This window comes from Trichosurus vulpecula, chromosome 1, assembly GCF_011100635.1.
Source record: "Trichosurus vulpecula isolate mTriVul1 chromosome 1, mTriVul1.pri, whole genome shotgun sequence".
NCBI classification, from domain to species: domain Eukaryota; kingdom Metazoa; phylum Chordata; class Mammalia; order Diprotodontia; family Phalangeridae; genus Trichosurus; species Trichosurus vulpecula.
The window spans coordinates 460353564-460368344 of record NC_050573.1 but is presented as its reverse complement, the minus strand read 5'-3'; positions in this window follow the sequence as shown (position 1 = coordinate 460368344).

Below are 14781 nucleotides of genomic sequence, written 5' to 3'. Positions count from 1 at the left end.
CCCACTCAAACGTCTTAAATAGTTTATATATCTGTTTGATTAATTTGGCTGGTGAAATGACTGCAGTTAATGTATTAGGTATAAAAGTTTAGGGAAAAAATTCTTATCTTAATTATATTAATTCTCTAGAGTAACTTGTTCCATGTAAGCAGACTGTGTTTAAATGACTCTGTGATAATAATGTAATAATATCTTATATTTATTTAATGCTTTTCATTCCCTTGGATTCTGAAGAAACTTACTTCACTAACATTTTCCACCTATTCAACATTTTCCCATGTGTCACATTCATATTATAAAATTCCAGTCAAAGCCTCATAAAGCACTATTACCTGATCTATTCCCCTACATAGAACATTTAAAAAAATTTTAGCCCTGTATACCCTAGGTTTTCTCTATAAATACATTTGTCTACCTTTTCCTTTGTATTTCACATTAGTCCATTCAGTTCTTAAAACTTACCTTCACGCGAGGCTTGGGATCACTGAATCAAAGGATCTCGAAAGATAGCTTTTTCCCAGCTTTAATTTATTAAGGTTCCCCATTTATTTTTTTTTTCATTCCTTTGTAGGGTCCTTTAATCATATCTTAGTTTTCTTCTCCCATTTTCATAAAATCTTAGTATTGTAATGAACTGTTTAGGTTGTCTAATTCAACCTCTCCACCTAGTGTGAAAATCTCTTCTAAAGCACTGCCTACAGATGGTCATTTGGCTTCTGCTTGACCGCTTCCAGTGAGAGGAGTTTAGCACTTTTATAACAATGGAATTTTGTTCTGTAAGCTAGAATCTTGTGATATTGAGCCCAAATTTGCCACGCTGAAACTTCCACCCATTGGTTCTAATTTCATCCTCTAGAGCAGTATAGAATGTTCAATACCTCATCAGTATGAAAGCCTTTCAACTATTAGAAGGAAGCTTTCCAGTCCTCACTAATTAATTCTTCTTATCTCAAGCCGCACTTCCCCAAATTTCTCTGCTAATGTTTGTATGATTTGGTTTCTAGATTCTCCCTACCTTCCCACCCTCAAACCTCATTGACCACTTTTTCCTGGATCCGCCCATCATGAAATGTGATATTCAGAATGGAACACACCTAGTCTCCACTTATTGGTGGAGATTACAATGGTACTCTTAATCATCTCTATCTGGATGTGATATTTCTATTACTGTATGATAAGGTCATATTAGATACTTTAGCAGCCACATCATATTGTTGCTTCCCCTGAAATTTTAAGTCAACTAAAGTTTCCTTACATCTTCCATCTTTGCTATGTTCTTGAGCCATTCCAACCCTCAGTCTTCTCCCTGTGTTCATTGCCCTTTCTAAATCTGAAAAGCCTGCCTTCCATGTTTTTATCTAACGCATGCATAAAAGCATGTAACAAACCAAACCAAACACACAGTCCTGTGGCAGATTGCCTCTTCCCTCTTTTTTATGTTCTTCCTTCCTAAGTTAGTTTCTTTTCTAATTTTTCACTATCTCTTTCAAATAACGTAATTTTCCTGAAGCGGTCCCCTAGAGATCTTATTTCAACACGGAGAGGCTTTGTTAATTGTTTTAGTCTACTGAATGAGTTAACTAGTTAGTAATCAGTGGATCAGTTAGGAAAGGTAAGGTCATTAAAAATGATCACATTGGGGCTGGTAATACAGGGGTAAGAGTGATGGATTTGGAGTCAAAACACTTGCTTTTGAATTCTTGGCTCTTCCACTTACTACTTGTGTGACTTTTGGCAATTCACCTGACTTCTCTGGTCCTTCATTTCCTTATCTATAAAATAAGGGAATTCGACTTTAAATGAAGATTCCAGCTAGCTCTAAAGCTCATGAACCTATAAAGATAACATGGTCATTATATTCTTTTACATGACTGAAATACATCATAAATGCTAATAGAGTCATTTCTGCTGATACATATTAGATCTACAGATTCTCATATCAACAAATTCAAATCGATTCAGTAGCACTGATTATGTATCTACTATGCTTCAGGCACGGTGCTAGGCACTACAAAGTTGAAAAAAGACACTGCTCCTGCCCTGAAAGAGCTAATATCAGATTCAAAGTAATGAGAAACATGGCCAGATGACTGAACTCTGCTTTTGTGTCAGTTAAACATGCCAAATTATTTTTTCCTGTGAATATTATTTTATCTAAGAACATCTACAACAGTCTGGAACATATTTTTCTCAGCACTTGCCTCTCGATTTACTATAGATATCAAATGTTCTCACATAGATCCCATGACATTTTATGGTAGCTTAATTGTATCATGCCTATCAGTCAAGACATAGGTCTTGCGTGATGTCAATTTGAATTGAAAATGTGTCAACTTTATTAGCATCACTAAATTCTTATTTCAAAACCTTGAGGATATTCCACAAGAATAGATTGGGTCAAGAAAGAAACCATTTTAGAATAAATTATTAGAAAAACTAAACTATTAGTAAACAAATGATTCAAGAGCCAGTTCAAGCAATTAAATACTATACCCTTGAGTATTTCTCAAGTTCTTGCTTTCTTTGGAAATGTATAAGGCACTATTCAAGTACTGAGAGTCTGTATTGGATAGAATAAATTTTTAAAAAATCAACTAGGAAACTCCCCACCAAACCCAGCTCAAACCTCTGAAACAATGTTAAATGGTAGACTGGTGTCTGGCAACAACTAAATCTCATGGTATAGAGATTTTTAAGAACTTTAAGCCTTTATCTCAGAGTATTTTATTCTGAAATAGTTGTGAGAGGATCAAGCTCCTTAGCTTCCCTTTCACAGCTATATTCATTAACTGCCATATTTATCAGTAAATCCCCATTAATTAGGATTTTACTAATTTATATTACTCCATTTGGACTTAACAGGAATTTTGTCTTTGTGCAAACTATTTAGAAATGCAATTTGCAAAGCAAAGTCAACATAAGCAAATTTAGAGGGCTCTTAGAAATATAGATATTTTTAAGGATTCATATGCTTTTGTTTGTATGTTGACAATTAGTACCAAATATAAATAAGCCTATCCATTGATTATGTATTACTTCAGATCCAGTAGGATCAAATACCTTGATATTAATTAATGCAAGGTGCTATAGGTATCTACAATTAAGAAAAGTACATTTTTTTAAAAATATTAAATAATCCACCTTTTCAGATTTCAGGAAGTACTGTGTTGGGTATAAGACTACCTAGGTTCTAACACTAGTTTCATTATTTATTAGCCTCATCACCTTCCTTCAACAGATTGTTTAAATTTAACAAGTGTCAGTTTCTGTATTTGTAAAATAATGATGATAATTTTTGACTTGCCTATCATGTGGTTGTAGTGAGAATCAAATGATGTCATACATGTGAATATGCTTGTAAACTGCAAAGCAAAAAACAATGAATTTTAGTGGGTATGTTAATATTTTTGGATAGGAATACAACAGTTCTTTGTTAAAATATACCTTATTTAAATAATGATAAACACCAACAATAGTATCACATATTTCTATAAAGCTTTACAAGTTTAGTTAGTCAATAAACATTTATTTAGGTGCAGCTAGGTGGCACAGTGGATAGAGCAGTGACTCTGGAGTTGAGGACCTGAGTTCAAGTCCAGTCTTAGACACTTACTAGTTGTGTGACCCTGGGCAAGTCACCCAACCCTGATTGTCTCAAAACAACTCCCACATTTATTTAGTGCCTATTATGTGCAAAGGAATGGGCCAAGTACTGGAGATGCAAAGAAAGGTAAAATGATAGCTCTTTCCCTCAAGAAGCTCAGACTCTAATGGGGGAGACTACATGCCAGTCACTATGCACATACAAACCAGATGCAGGATAAATAGAAAATGATCAATAGAGAAAGGAATAAGGATTAAGAAGAATTGGGAAAGGCTTCCTATAGAAGACAGGATTTTAGCTGGGACTTGAATGAAACCATTAAGTTCAAAGCCTTTCATAATCTGTTCTTCAATCCAGAGGCAGTAGTCTCTTTGCTGCTTCTCAAATATGATACTCAATCTCCCAACCCCAGGTATTTTCACTGGCTGTCCTCATACCCAGAATGCTTTGCCTCCTCATCTTCACTTCCTCGATGAGCAGGGATGAGCATTCATACTGATGATGATTTGGTCATGTAGATGGCAAGGAACCATTGGAATTTATTGAGGTATGGGTAGAAGGGGGCATGGTCAGACTTGTACTTAAGGAAGATCACTTTGGTGGCTGAGTGGAGGATGGATCGGAGTGGGAAGAGATTTATGGCAGGTAAATGAATGAACAGACTGTTGCAATAAATAAACCAAGCGTGAGTTGATGAAGGCCTGTACCAAGGTGGTGACAACAACAGAGAAGGGAAGGGGAGGCATACAGGAGATGTTACAGGTATTATCTACAGGCCTTGGAAACAGATTGGATGTGGGAGGAGATAGAGATAGATAGATAGATAGATAGAGAGAGAGAGAGAGAGAGAGAGAGAGAGAGAGAGAGGGAGGGAGGGAGGGAGGGAGGGGGAGAGGGGTCATGGAGGTCACCTAGGTTGTGAGCCAGAGAGGATGTGGTGCCCTTAACAGTAATAGTGAAGGTTGTAAGGGGGGAAGAGTATGGGGAGGGGAGTTCACTCTCAAGCAGCTCTGCTTGGTTTGAAATGCAGGAGAACATCAGGTGCTTTCCCTCCCCCCCACCCCCAATTTTTGTCTTCCTTTTGTATCTTATCTTCCCCCATTAGATTTTAAGCTTCTTGAGAGGAGACATTATTTTTCCTTTCTTTTAATTTTTTTATATTTGTATACTTAGTGCTTAGCACAGTACCTGGCACATGATAGATGCTTAATAAATGTTTATTGAATTGAATTGAAAATGGAAATTTTAGAAGGGGTCAAGTTTTTTGGGGGATTGTTGATTGGATGATATCTAAGGTCTCTTCAAGCTCTCACATTCATAGTATTATCTTAAGTGGTAGAGTCAGGGTTATGTTATTTTTTCCTACATACCACTCTGCTTCTTTGTGAAGTCAGAACTATACCTCCTTGCAGTTATAACACATCTATAATTTGGAGCTGCTAAATTCTATTTTCAGTTTTGGATATGTCGAGTTCAAGTTATCAACAGTTTGAGATATCTATTAGTCAGTTGGAGATGAGAGACTGGAAGTCAGCACAGAAGTTAGGGATGGACAAGTAGATTTTGGAATTTTACATGGGAGCTGATTATCAAGATCATCAAGTGAAATAGTATAGAGAGAGAACAGAAGCGGCCCAGGAAAGAACCCTTGGGTCACCCAAGCTTAGTGAGCATGATCTGAATGAAGATCCAGTAAAGGAGAATGAAGAGTGCTCAGATATGTAGGAGGAGAATCTGAGACAGTGGTACCCCTAGAAGCTAGTAAGCAGAATATTAAAGAGAAGAGGGTGGTCATCAGTTGACTGCAGAAAGGTCAAGAAGAAAAAGGACTGAGAAATGTGTGAGAGGGTAAGAAGTGAAAGCAATATTGTAGATGACCTTCTCCATGGCTTTAGCCACAAAGGGCATGAGAGGTACAGAGTAATAGCAAGAATGGATAGATTGAGTATGAAATTTTTGAGGATAGGGTAGACATGGGCATGTCTGTAGGCACTAGAGAAGTAGCCAATAGATAGAGACTGAAGATAAGTGAGCGAATGAAGATAGTTGAGAGGGCAATCTACTGGAGAAGATGGGATGGAATGGGGTCATTTGTCATGGAGTGGGTTGGTCTTGGCAAGGAGAAGAGTCACCTCTTCCTGTGAGATAGAAGTGAATGAGATCATTGCAGAAGCCATCTGTATGATGTGAGATGAGGAAGGGAGAAAAGGAGTTCTCTGAAAATAACCTTATTTATTTGTTTATTTTACTAGTGAAATATAAGGCTAGGTTCTTAGGTAACAGTTGGGAGAGGGGGAGTCAAGTCTCAAGAGCACTTTCCCCACAATAACCCTTTGAGGTACTTTGTCTAAATATTATTATAATATGTTTACAAATGAAGACACAGGCTCAGAAATGAAATGCGTTGCTTGTGGTTATACAGTAGGCAGTAGCAGTAAGTAGCATGGTGTAGTGGAGAGAGCAATGATCCTTTAGGCCGTCAGGAGACCCAGGCTCTTGTTTAGTCTCTGCTACTTAAGTGATTCTGAACAGATCCCTTAGCCTCTCTTGGTTTCTGTTTTCTGATCTATTAAATGAGAGAATTGTTGATTGGAGGACGTCTAAGGTCTCTTCAAGCTCTAACATTCATATCATTATTTTAAGTGGTAGAGTCTGTTTTATGCTATTTTTCTTGTATACCACACTTCTTCTCAGTGAAATCAAGGGTATACTTCCTTGTATTCATAACACATCTAGAATTTTGGTCTGCAAAAATTCTATGTCCCCCAAAGAAACAAGTATTGAGTTCACATGCATTTCCCCTATTACTCACTGGAGTAATGCATTCCTCCTAAGAATTTCAAAGCAATTTTATTTTCATTTCCAACAATATTAAAATACAAATCAAATCTGTCTCAGGAATGGCAATATTTCATAATATGCTGTAGCCATTTTGTTATAACAACTTAAATGACTATAAAAGGCCATTTCTACTTTTTATTGTGAGACTTTTTTTTTTAGTTGAGAGGCTTCCATGGCTGGGATAATCTGGACCAACTATAATACTTTGAGCTCATACTCACTGCCTTTTGATTTTTGTAGAGAATTTGTATAAATTGACTTTCACTAAAAGAATTTCTCGTGGGGTTTTCATTTTCTATTTTAAAAAGGAAAATTATCCACATTCCATTCTTTCCTTAAAATATTGTCCAAATAGAAGTTGTTTAAACCTGGATATAGCAGAAAGTTTCAAGCAACTGTACACATTTGGTTTCAATTCTTACCCCTGTACAGGGGGCATGGGCATTATTTGATGTTTATAATTTAATTGATTTGTGAATTAAATGAACTTCCAAATGCTTCACTTCTTTTCCCACAGAGGAGGCTATATATATATATTCTTTCAGTCTTGAAAAATCTCTGGACCAATTCTGGTAAATCTTTGCAAAAATGAATTAACTATTGAGATGAAACTAAGTTAATAAAAGAAAATGGAGACAAAGAATTTGATGATGGTGGTGTATGTGAATATATAAATTTACACTCACAAGTATACCATACAAAACTACTGTATATGCTATACTTTAACCAAATTATTTTGTGTTTATATTACATACAACATATCATATATGCATATGTTACACATATATATGTGTTATCTACATATATGTTAAATGTGTGTGTGGTTAGAACCTGTGATCTCTTTGGTATAAGGAACTTTTGATGCAAAAACTCCCTCTACCAATGCAGATTGCAATTCATCTCCAAAATTTGGCTGGTGCTCCAAGGGGATGTGACTTACTGATGATCACACATCTGGTATGAATCCTTACTTTAACTTAGGTCTTCCTGAGTTCAAAATTGGCTTTTTATCTTGTTTGCCACGTTTCCTCCTGATTGCATTATGCATATATATGTACATGCACATATATACACATATAGCTTTTGTAATATAAGAAATATTATATATATATATATATGTAATATGTTTGTGGAGTGATAAAGTAGGAAGGAGAGAAGTTATTAGCATTCAAAAAGAGCTATTAGTTAACTTTGAGAAGGAGCAACTCATGATTTATGTATTTTCATTTAGTTTATAACTGTTCTCTAAAAGTAAAACTCCTATGTTAACTATCTAATTATAACACATATCCGAATATTAAATTTTGAAGCTGGAAAATTAAGGTAGGTAGGTTTTTTTAATCAAATATATCATTTCAGTGAAAACAGATTCTTGATAAGTCTAAACAGTTCCATATACAAGGAACATTTTCCAAAGGGAATGTTGTTCAATTCCAATACAAATCAATGTCCATTGGAGACAATGTGTTTTCTATAAAATATGTAGGAGTCCTGGCTAAAGAAAACATTTTTTGACCATTTTTATGACTCCACAGACAAACAGACTCAGGGTATCTTCCAACTTTATTGTGAATCATAAAAAAGGACTAGAGAAAAGCAATGATCTGAAAGATTAAAAAAGTTTGCACAATGTGTAATTGTATTTTGAAGGATTGCATGGCCTCTTGACCTTCCATATTGCTCAGGCACTTCACACAACTGTTTGCAAAAGATACCCAGACTGAGGAAAACATGTTCTTGAAACAATCTGGGGAAGAATTTAAGAATTTGACCTGATGCATTGAGTTATGTTTTTCAGCCAAGTGGCAAGTGGTACAGCGTATTGCAATCTGAGCAATGAAAAGGTGTCAGGACATTTTTTTGAAGAAATGTGGATTAGCTGAATTAGAACCTGGTAAATCCATTTGGAGAAATTCCCTTTTAGATGATTAGAAATTCATCTTAGATGAATTCATCAGAACCCAGGTTAGAAAGCAAAGTAACCTGTATATAGCAAATGTTTTATAAATGTTTATTGTGTATTGTATTGAAGTATACATAAAGTAGCTGACTAAATGTTTAGCCCTTTAATCTTGTGCCTCCTGGCTAGTAGCTTTCTTTTTCTTTTTACCCTATCTTGCCCAGTTTGGAAGTACAGAGGCTTCTCACAGGCTTTTATTCCCCCACTGATGGGCATGGGAGCTTTGACCAGCTTTATTTCTATCCTAAAGCAGTTTGCCCTTCCTTTGGCAACCTGGTAGCCCTCTCCTCCATATTAATACTGAATTAAGTGTGGGCACCCAGTCAGCAGAGCCAAGTGAAGCTCAGAGCTCCCGAACTCAAGAGATCCCTCAGCCTCCGCTGCCCTACTAGCTGAAATTATAGCCATCTGCCACTATTCTGTCCAGTACTTCGAAAGTTGAATTACTGCTTCAATTGCTATGCCATGAAATTCATTTTTTGAAGGTAGAACGATTTTACCCTGATCTGATATAGCAGGAAAACAAAAGAATATAGCAAACTGGACCTCTTAATATATGCAATTTATTCTGATATTAAACCTCCTCCTTGTCACTGGGACTTATCATATTGAAGGTCTATAGTTGAACATTGCAACCTAGGAGAAACAGCCATATTTCGGCTGCCAAACAGAATTAAATGGAAGGTACAAACAGAAGAATCCCTGCAGAGTTACAGAGGAGGAGAATCTGGCCTGTGGCTTGGGTTAGAAAGCAAAAAATGAAACAGAAAAACAAATATCATCTGCTGTGTGGTTGAGAAGAAAGACATGATTATGGATTGGTAGCTAAAGAATGCTTTTATTGTTCGCTTATAGCCATTTGGGAAATTCTGTCCAAAAGGCTCAATCTGTTCTTGAATATTTGTCAGAGCCAGGTAAACATTGATGGATTTGCAATAACAAAGCTCCAGCATTCAAGAGATTTTTTCTCATGGATATTTAAAAATAAAACTTGAGGGGGACACATATTTCTTTAATTTTTTTTTATAAATCATGCCTCTTATAAGGTGTATTTAGCATATATCCAAAGACTTAAGAAATTATAATTTAATTTTGAAGGTTCAGGATTTTTACACAGAATTTCCGTTTGAGGGTCTGTTTATATGGCTGACTCATTGTAGCACGAGTTAGGATACCTCAGGTAGACATTATATCAGACCAGCAGATATAGGTTTCTGTTTTTGTGGCTGTCTATTGGGAGAGATGGTTAAACACCTATTATACTACAGTGGTCTGCCCCAGAGGGTGCTACTGATGTGGTCTGAAAGACCAAAGTGGAATTATTTGATCGACCATCTACGGTAGGTGACAAACTCTGTTGGGAATTTGACTCCATGTCTTAGAGTCTTAGAATCTTTTTATTTTGGGGCCCTATTATGGAAGCTCTGAAGAAACAAAAGAAATTCAGAAGTTGGTATTTAAATGATCCTAAGGTCAGTAGCCTCACAGTAAGCTTTCAACACTCCAAACAACTATTTAAATGCGCTCCATTATGTCTATTCTGAACTGACTTGCTAATTTACATTTATGTCTGTTTTTCTAACTGTACTAATTTGGGTTGATATATACACCTCTGTTCTCCCTCACACTTAAATTAAATCCCCTAATTACAAATTTTCAAATTAGGCCTGTCCTATTCTCGATTTTAAATGTCAGGTGCTTGGGGAGACATTGGTCTGATGGGCCTGTTAGTAATCACTCACTTACTCAATCAATCAATGCAGTTTTAACTTGTTTTTATTTTGTCAGCTTAATTCTGAAAATTAGAACTTTGCCCCTTCTTTGGAAGCTTTCCTCCTGCTCCAAGAGGGCTCCATATCGATTTGTGCTTTGTTCACCTCCCTCCTATGACATTTGAGGAGAACCTCAGAAGCAGCAATTAGGTTATAATCCCCCAATTGTTAGAAGAATGGATTAGGTGCTCGCCAATTACTGTTCTCTTGATAATAATTGTCAGAGGGTGGGGTTCATCTTGTGAGGTTTCCTCAGATCCTGCCAATCATTGTCAGGAGTTTTAAAATAGAGACACTTTTCAACATCTCAGAAGCTTCAGAAAAGAGTTGTACACCGCTCTTTTGTTGTCTTCCTTACCCTCCCTCATAATGATGGTTACCACAATGGAGAAATGAAAAGATCGAGCTGCTAAAGGATCTTTCTGAGGTTTGAAAAAGTCCCCTGCCCCACATCAATTTTTCTCTCACTTTGTGATTGAGTTGGGACAAAAAAGCCACAATATAGGGAAACTGCATCTCTTTTAGCTATTACAATCCACTCTCCAGGGAGTGCTTCGTTTCTGTAGAGAACTTGCCTGACTGTCTTACTGCCTGGGACCCCCAAAACCTGATCACTCAAGGGAAAGGAACTTAGCCCTGATGTCGATGGAAACCAAAAGCCTGACAGGCTTGAGAGAGGGCCAGTCTTAACTTCTAATGAGATTTTCAGCTGGAATTTTACAGGTATAGAGAAGTAAAATAAAATTTGGAATAAGCACCAGCATTTTGGAGATTTCGAAAAGAATAGAGGCTTTCTCATTATTAGCTGGGAAGAGACCTGGGAATGCTGTAACTAATCTTATTAATTTCCCCCTCATTCTGTTTTCTTTAAACTAGGCTATGCAAACTCAAATGTATATGTATGTAAGTATATCTATATATCTATATCTATATTGGTACATGTATATGTATGCTCGCACACACACACACATATATATATACACATATATTTATGTAAATACACTTGAAATATTTTTGTATACACATGGATATTATAGGTACATATATATGTTATATATGTATATATATATATGTAATTATATATACATATGGAGGAAGAGGCACAAAGAAAGGGAGAAGTAAGGGAAAGAGAGAAAGAAAAGGAGAAAAATGAGAAAGGAAGGTTTAGAGGACAAGCAGCATTTGAAAATATCAACTTTGATTGGAGTTTTAAATAAGGCTTCATATAGATATTAGTAGTGCTTATTTCTTGCTATTGCAAGGAAGAATTACCCATATGTCAAAACAACAGCTATTTCAGGGGTCATTTATAGTTTTCTTAGAATGCAAATTTTAGACTACTATGCAAAGGCTAGCTATCATTATAATTATTATAATTTGCTTTAACCAGTCATGATACACACATATACACACACACAAATATAAATCATACATGCTCAGGTACACATCTGTCTTGCTCCTTGCTTGTCACTGACAATTTCTCAGTTTTGTTAGTATCTTAGAGCCTGATGGTTGGGAGTTAGGGGGAGGCCTCAGGTTGTTATGGACAATCCATGAATAGACTCCACTTGTAGATAATTGAGAGTGGACGGTCTCTCTTTCTCTGTCTAGAAATGATTTGGTACACAGTTGTGTATATACGCAGGATCCAAGATAAGAATTTGAATCACTTTGAAATCTTTGCTAAGATCAATTTCATAAAATATTCATGAAGACACATTTACTGCTGAGTTACTGATTTGGCTAAATTGAGTTGAAGCAGGTGTATTGCTAGGATGTGAGAACGAGGTGCAAAATCAATAGTGAAAAAGCAATAGAACCCTGACACTTTGGGCCAAGGTAGCTTGGGCTTCCAAGCAAAGCTGATGAGACACGGCACTCTATGATATGCCCTTACCGCTTCAGTACCTGACGTTTGGCTTATATTTTCCTTTCTAGGGAACGGATATGCTACAGAATACAGAAGTCCTTTATATTTGTGAGGATCTTCATATAAAGTCTGGATGCCCACTAGTTATTCTTCCCTTTTTAATATAGCTTGTAGATAAAAATTTTAGTTAGGGGGTGGGTTAGATTAGATGGACTCTGACATTTGCCTCCTAAGCTTTGAGCCCGAGTGACCTAAAATATGGTTGTGGTTTGTTTGTTTTGTTTGTTTCCTGCTCTTCCTTCATTTTTGATGAAGACCGATGACTTTGCGAGGGTGTGTAATGTTAATGCAATGGGAAGATCTTTCCCATCCATTAATAGGCCTATGTGACCTGCTTGAGTCACATGAGCCTGTGGTGGGAAAAGCTCTCTGGATTAGCACTGATTAAAAAAAAAAGTTTTACACATCTCTTTGAAAGTACAAGATTTGCTGAAATGAACTCCCTTGAATCTTCTTGGTAATTAATTTGATGAATTTTTGCATCACCTTCCAGGGAAAAGAACGGTAGAGTCAGAAGATCTGAGTTCAAATCTTAATATGCTATTTACTGCTAATGTGACCTCAAGCAGGTTGTTTGACCCTGACGAGTCTCAGTTTCCTCGTCTGTAAAATGAGCAGTTGAGGTCCCTTCATCATACAACCATCGTTACCAGAGGCAGTGTGGTATGGAAGACCTGGTTTCCTGTGCCTCTGATACATACACCTTGTGTGACCCTGGGCTAGTCACTTACCTCTCAGTGCCCCAGGCAAGTCTCTAAGTTTTAGGTTGTAATCTGAATCAGTGAAGGGAACTTCCACCCTGGGAGTTACTCAAACAGAAGAAATCACATGTTGCATCTTCTCCCCTACTGTCTCCCCCTCAAAAGAAAAATCTATTCCAGTTCTTGATTCTGTGAATGATTCTATGAATGCTCATCCACATGGGAAATTAGTAAACCAGCCATGGCAGTCACTCAATAACCATTTGTTGAATGAAGAGAAGATTGATTGATGGTTAGGTGGATCCATGAGGAGGCATCATTCTTGTCATTAGGAATGGTCTATGTCCCTTGTTTCTACCTCCTTAGCACCTATTCCCTTTTAGGCCTTGGTCATCTGGTATCTTGACCCTCTGTTTTCTTTTTTCTCTTTCTTTTGCTAACTTCTCCCAAAGATTATAAATCAACAAATCCACTGCCTTTTGCTTAGTAATAGGGTAGGATCATAGGTCTGGGAGCTGGAGAGTGTCTCAGAGGCTAGTTTATCCAATTCCCTCATTTTTCAGATGAGGAAACTGAGGTCAATAGAGAAAAAAGTACTTCTCCATTGACACAGAGATGCTTGTCGGCAGAGAGATGAGATAACCAACCAGGTCCTCTGATTGCAGTCAACGCTCTTTCGATCATGCCATCTGCTTTGACTCTTTCACCTCTGGAACTTCCACTCTGGGGCCCTGTTCTTACCTTTCATGGACCAATATTTCAAGAAAGCCCCAATTATGCTTCATTTCACTCCCTGTTCCTCGGCATTCTGTGCAAACTCAATAACCAAGTTGCAACCCACATCTGAAACCTGGAGAGTTTTGTGTTTTCATTTTTAGAATTTCTCTCCTAGGGCTCGGCTCTCCCGAATCATGGCTACCTTGATAGAACATAAACCACTTCAGGGTATTCACTGCTTCATTTCTATCATTTTAGTTCCAGCTCATAGGACGATTGCTGGTACATGGCAGGTGCTTGATAAATGCTTTTGATTCTTTGATTAGTCAGAAGGGAGAAGTCCAAAGACATCATCAGGAGATCACAGGAGCCTGTCAGCTTCACCTTGAATCTAGGAACCTATCGGTACTGACCCTCTGGATGCTGAAACCCAAAGTATTTACTTGAACCCTGCTTCGTATTTGTTCCCTCTTGTCTGAACTGAATCCTGGCTTGCCTATTTGGAAGCCATTGGCTTGTGGTCTCTCTTAACCATGTGGAAAACCAAGTCAACAAACCCAGCATGCTTATTTGGACCCCATCCAGCATCTGTTTCCTCCTTCTAAGATGGTTTTCTTGGACTTGGAATTTGGTTTCAACTTTGGACCCTCAAATACTTGCACACTATTCCCAATAGCACTTGGGAAAGCCACTGGCTTTGACCCCTTTGCTACCACAAATCCTGTTATGTTCCAGACCCTTTATGTATAACTGAATTCCAGATCCTTTTGTCATTATCCCCAGACCCTACTTAAACATGGACTGTTTTGACTTGTTCCTGAACTGCTTCCTATGTGTGTACCTTATTTATGAGACTAGAACCTTCCTGAAGGGCAGGGTTCATTGTCTTACACTCTGTACTTCCATTGGTTCTTACAGCTGTGCATGCAGTTAGGCCGAAATACATGCTTGTTGAATGAATGAATGAATAGCTTAACCATTTGAAATATACAAGGATTTGGGGAGCTAAGTGACATAGAGGAATTACAGAACTGCACATGGTACCTGGTAAACTTGAGTCTCAGTCCCATCTCAGACAATGATCCTGGGGAACCTCCCCAAGCCTCCGATTCGTCAGGAAAATGGGGATAACAATAACACATATTTTGTAAGAGCTTAGTAAGTATCAAATGAGATAATATATATAAAGTACTTTGCAAACCCCAAAGAGCTTTGTAAATGTTAGTTATCGTTATTTTGGGATCCTTTTTTCTTCT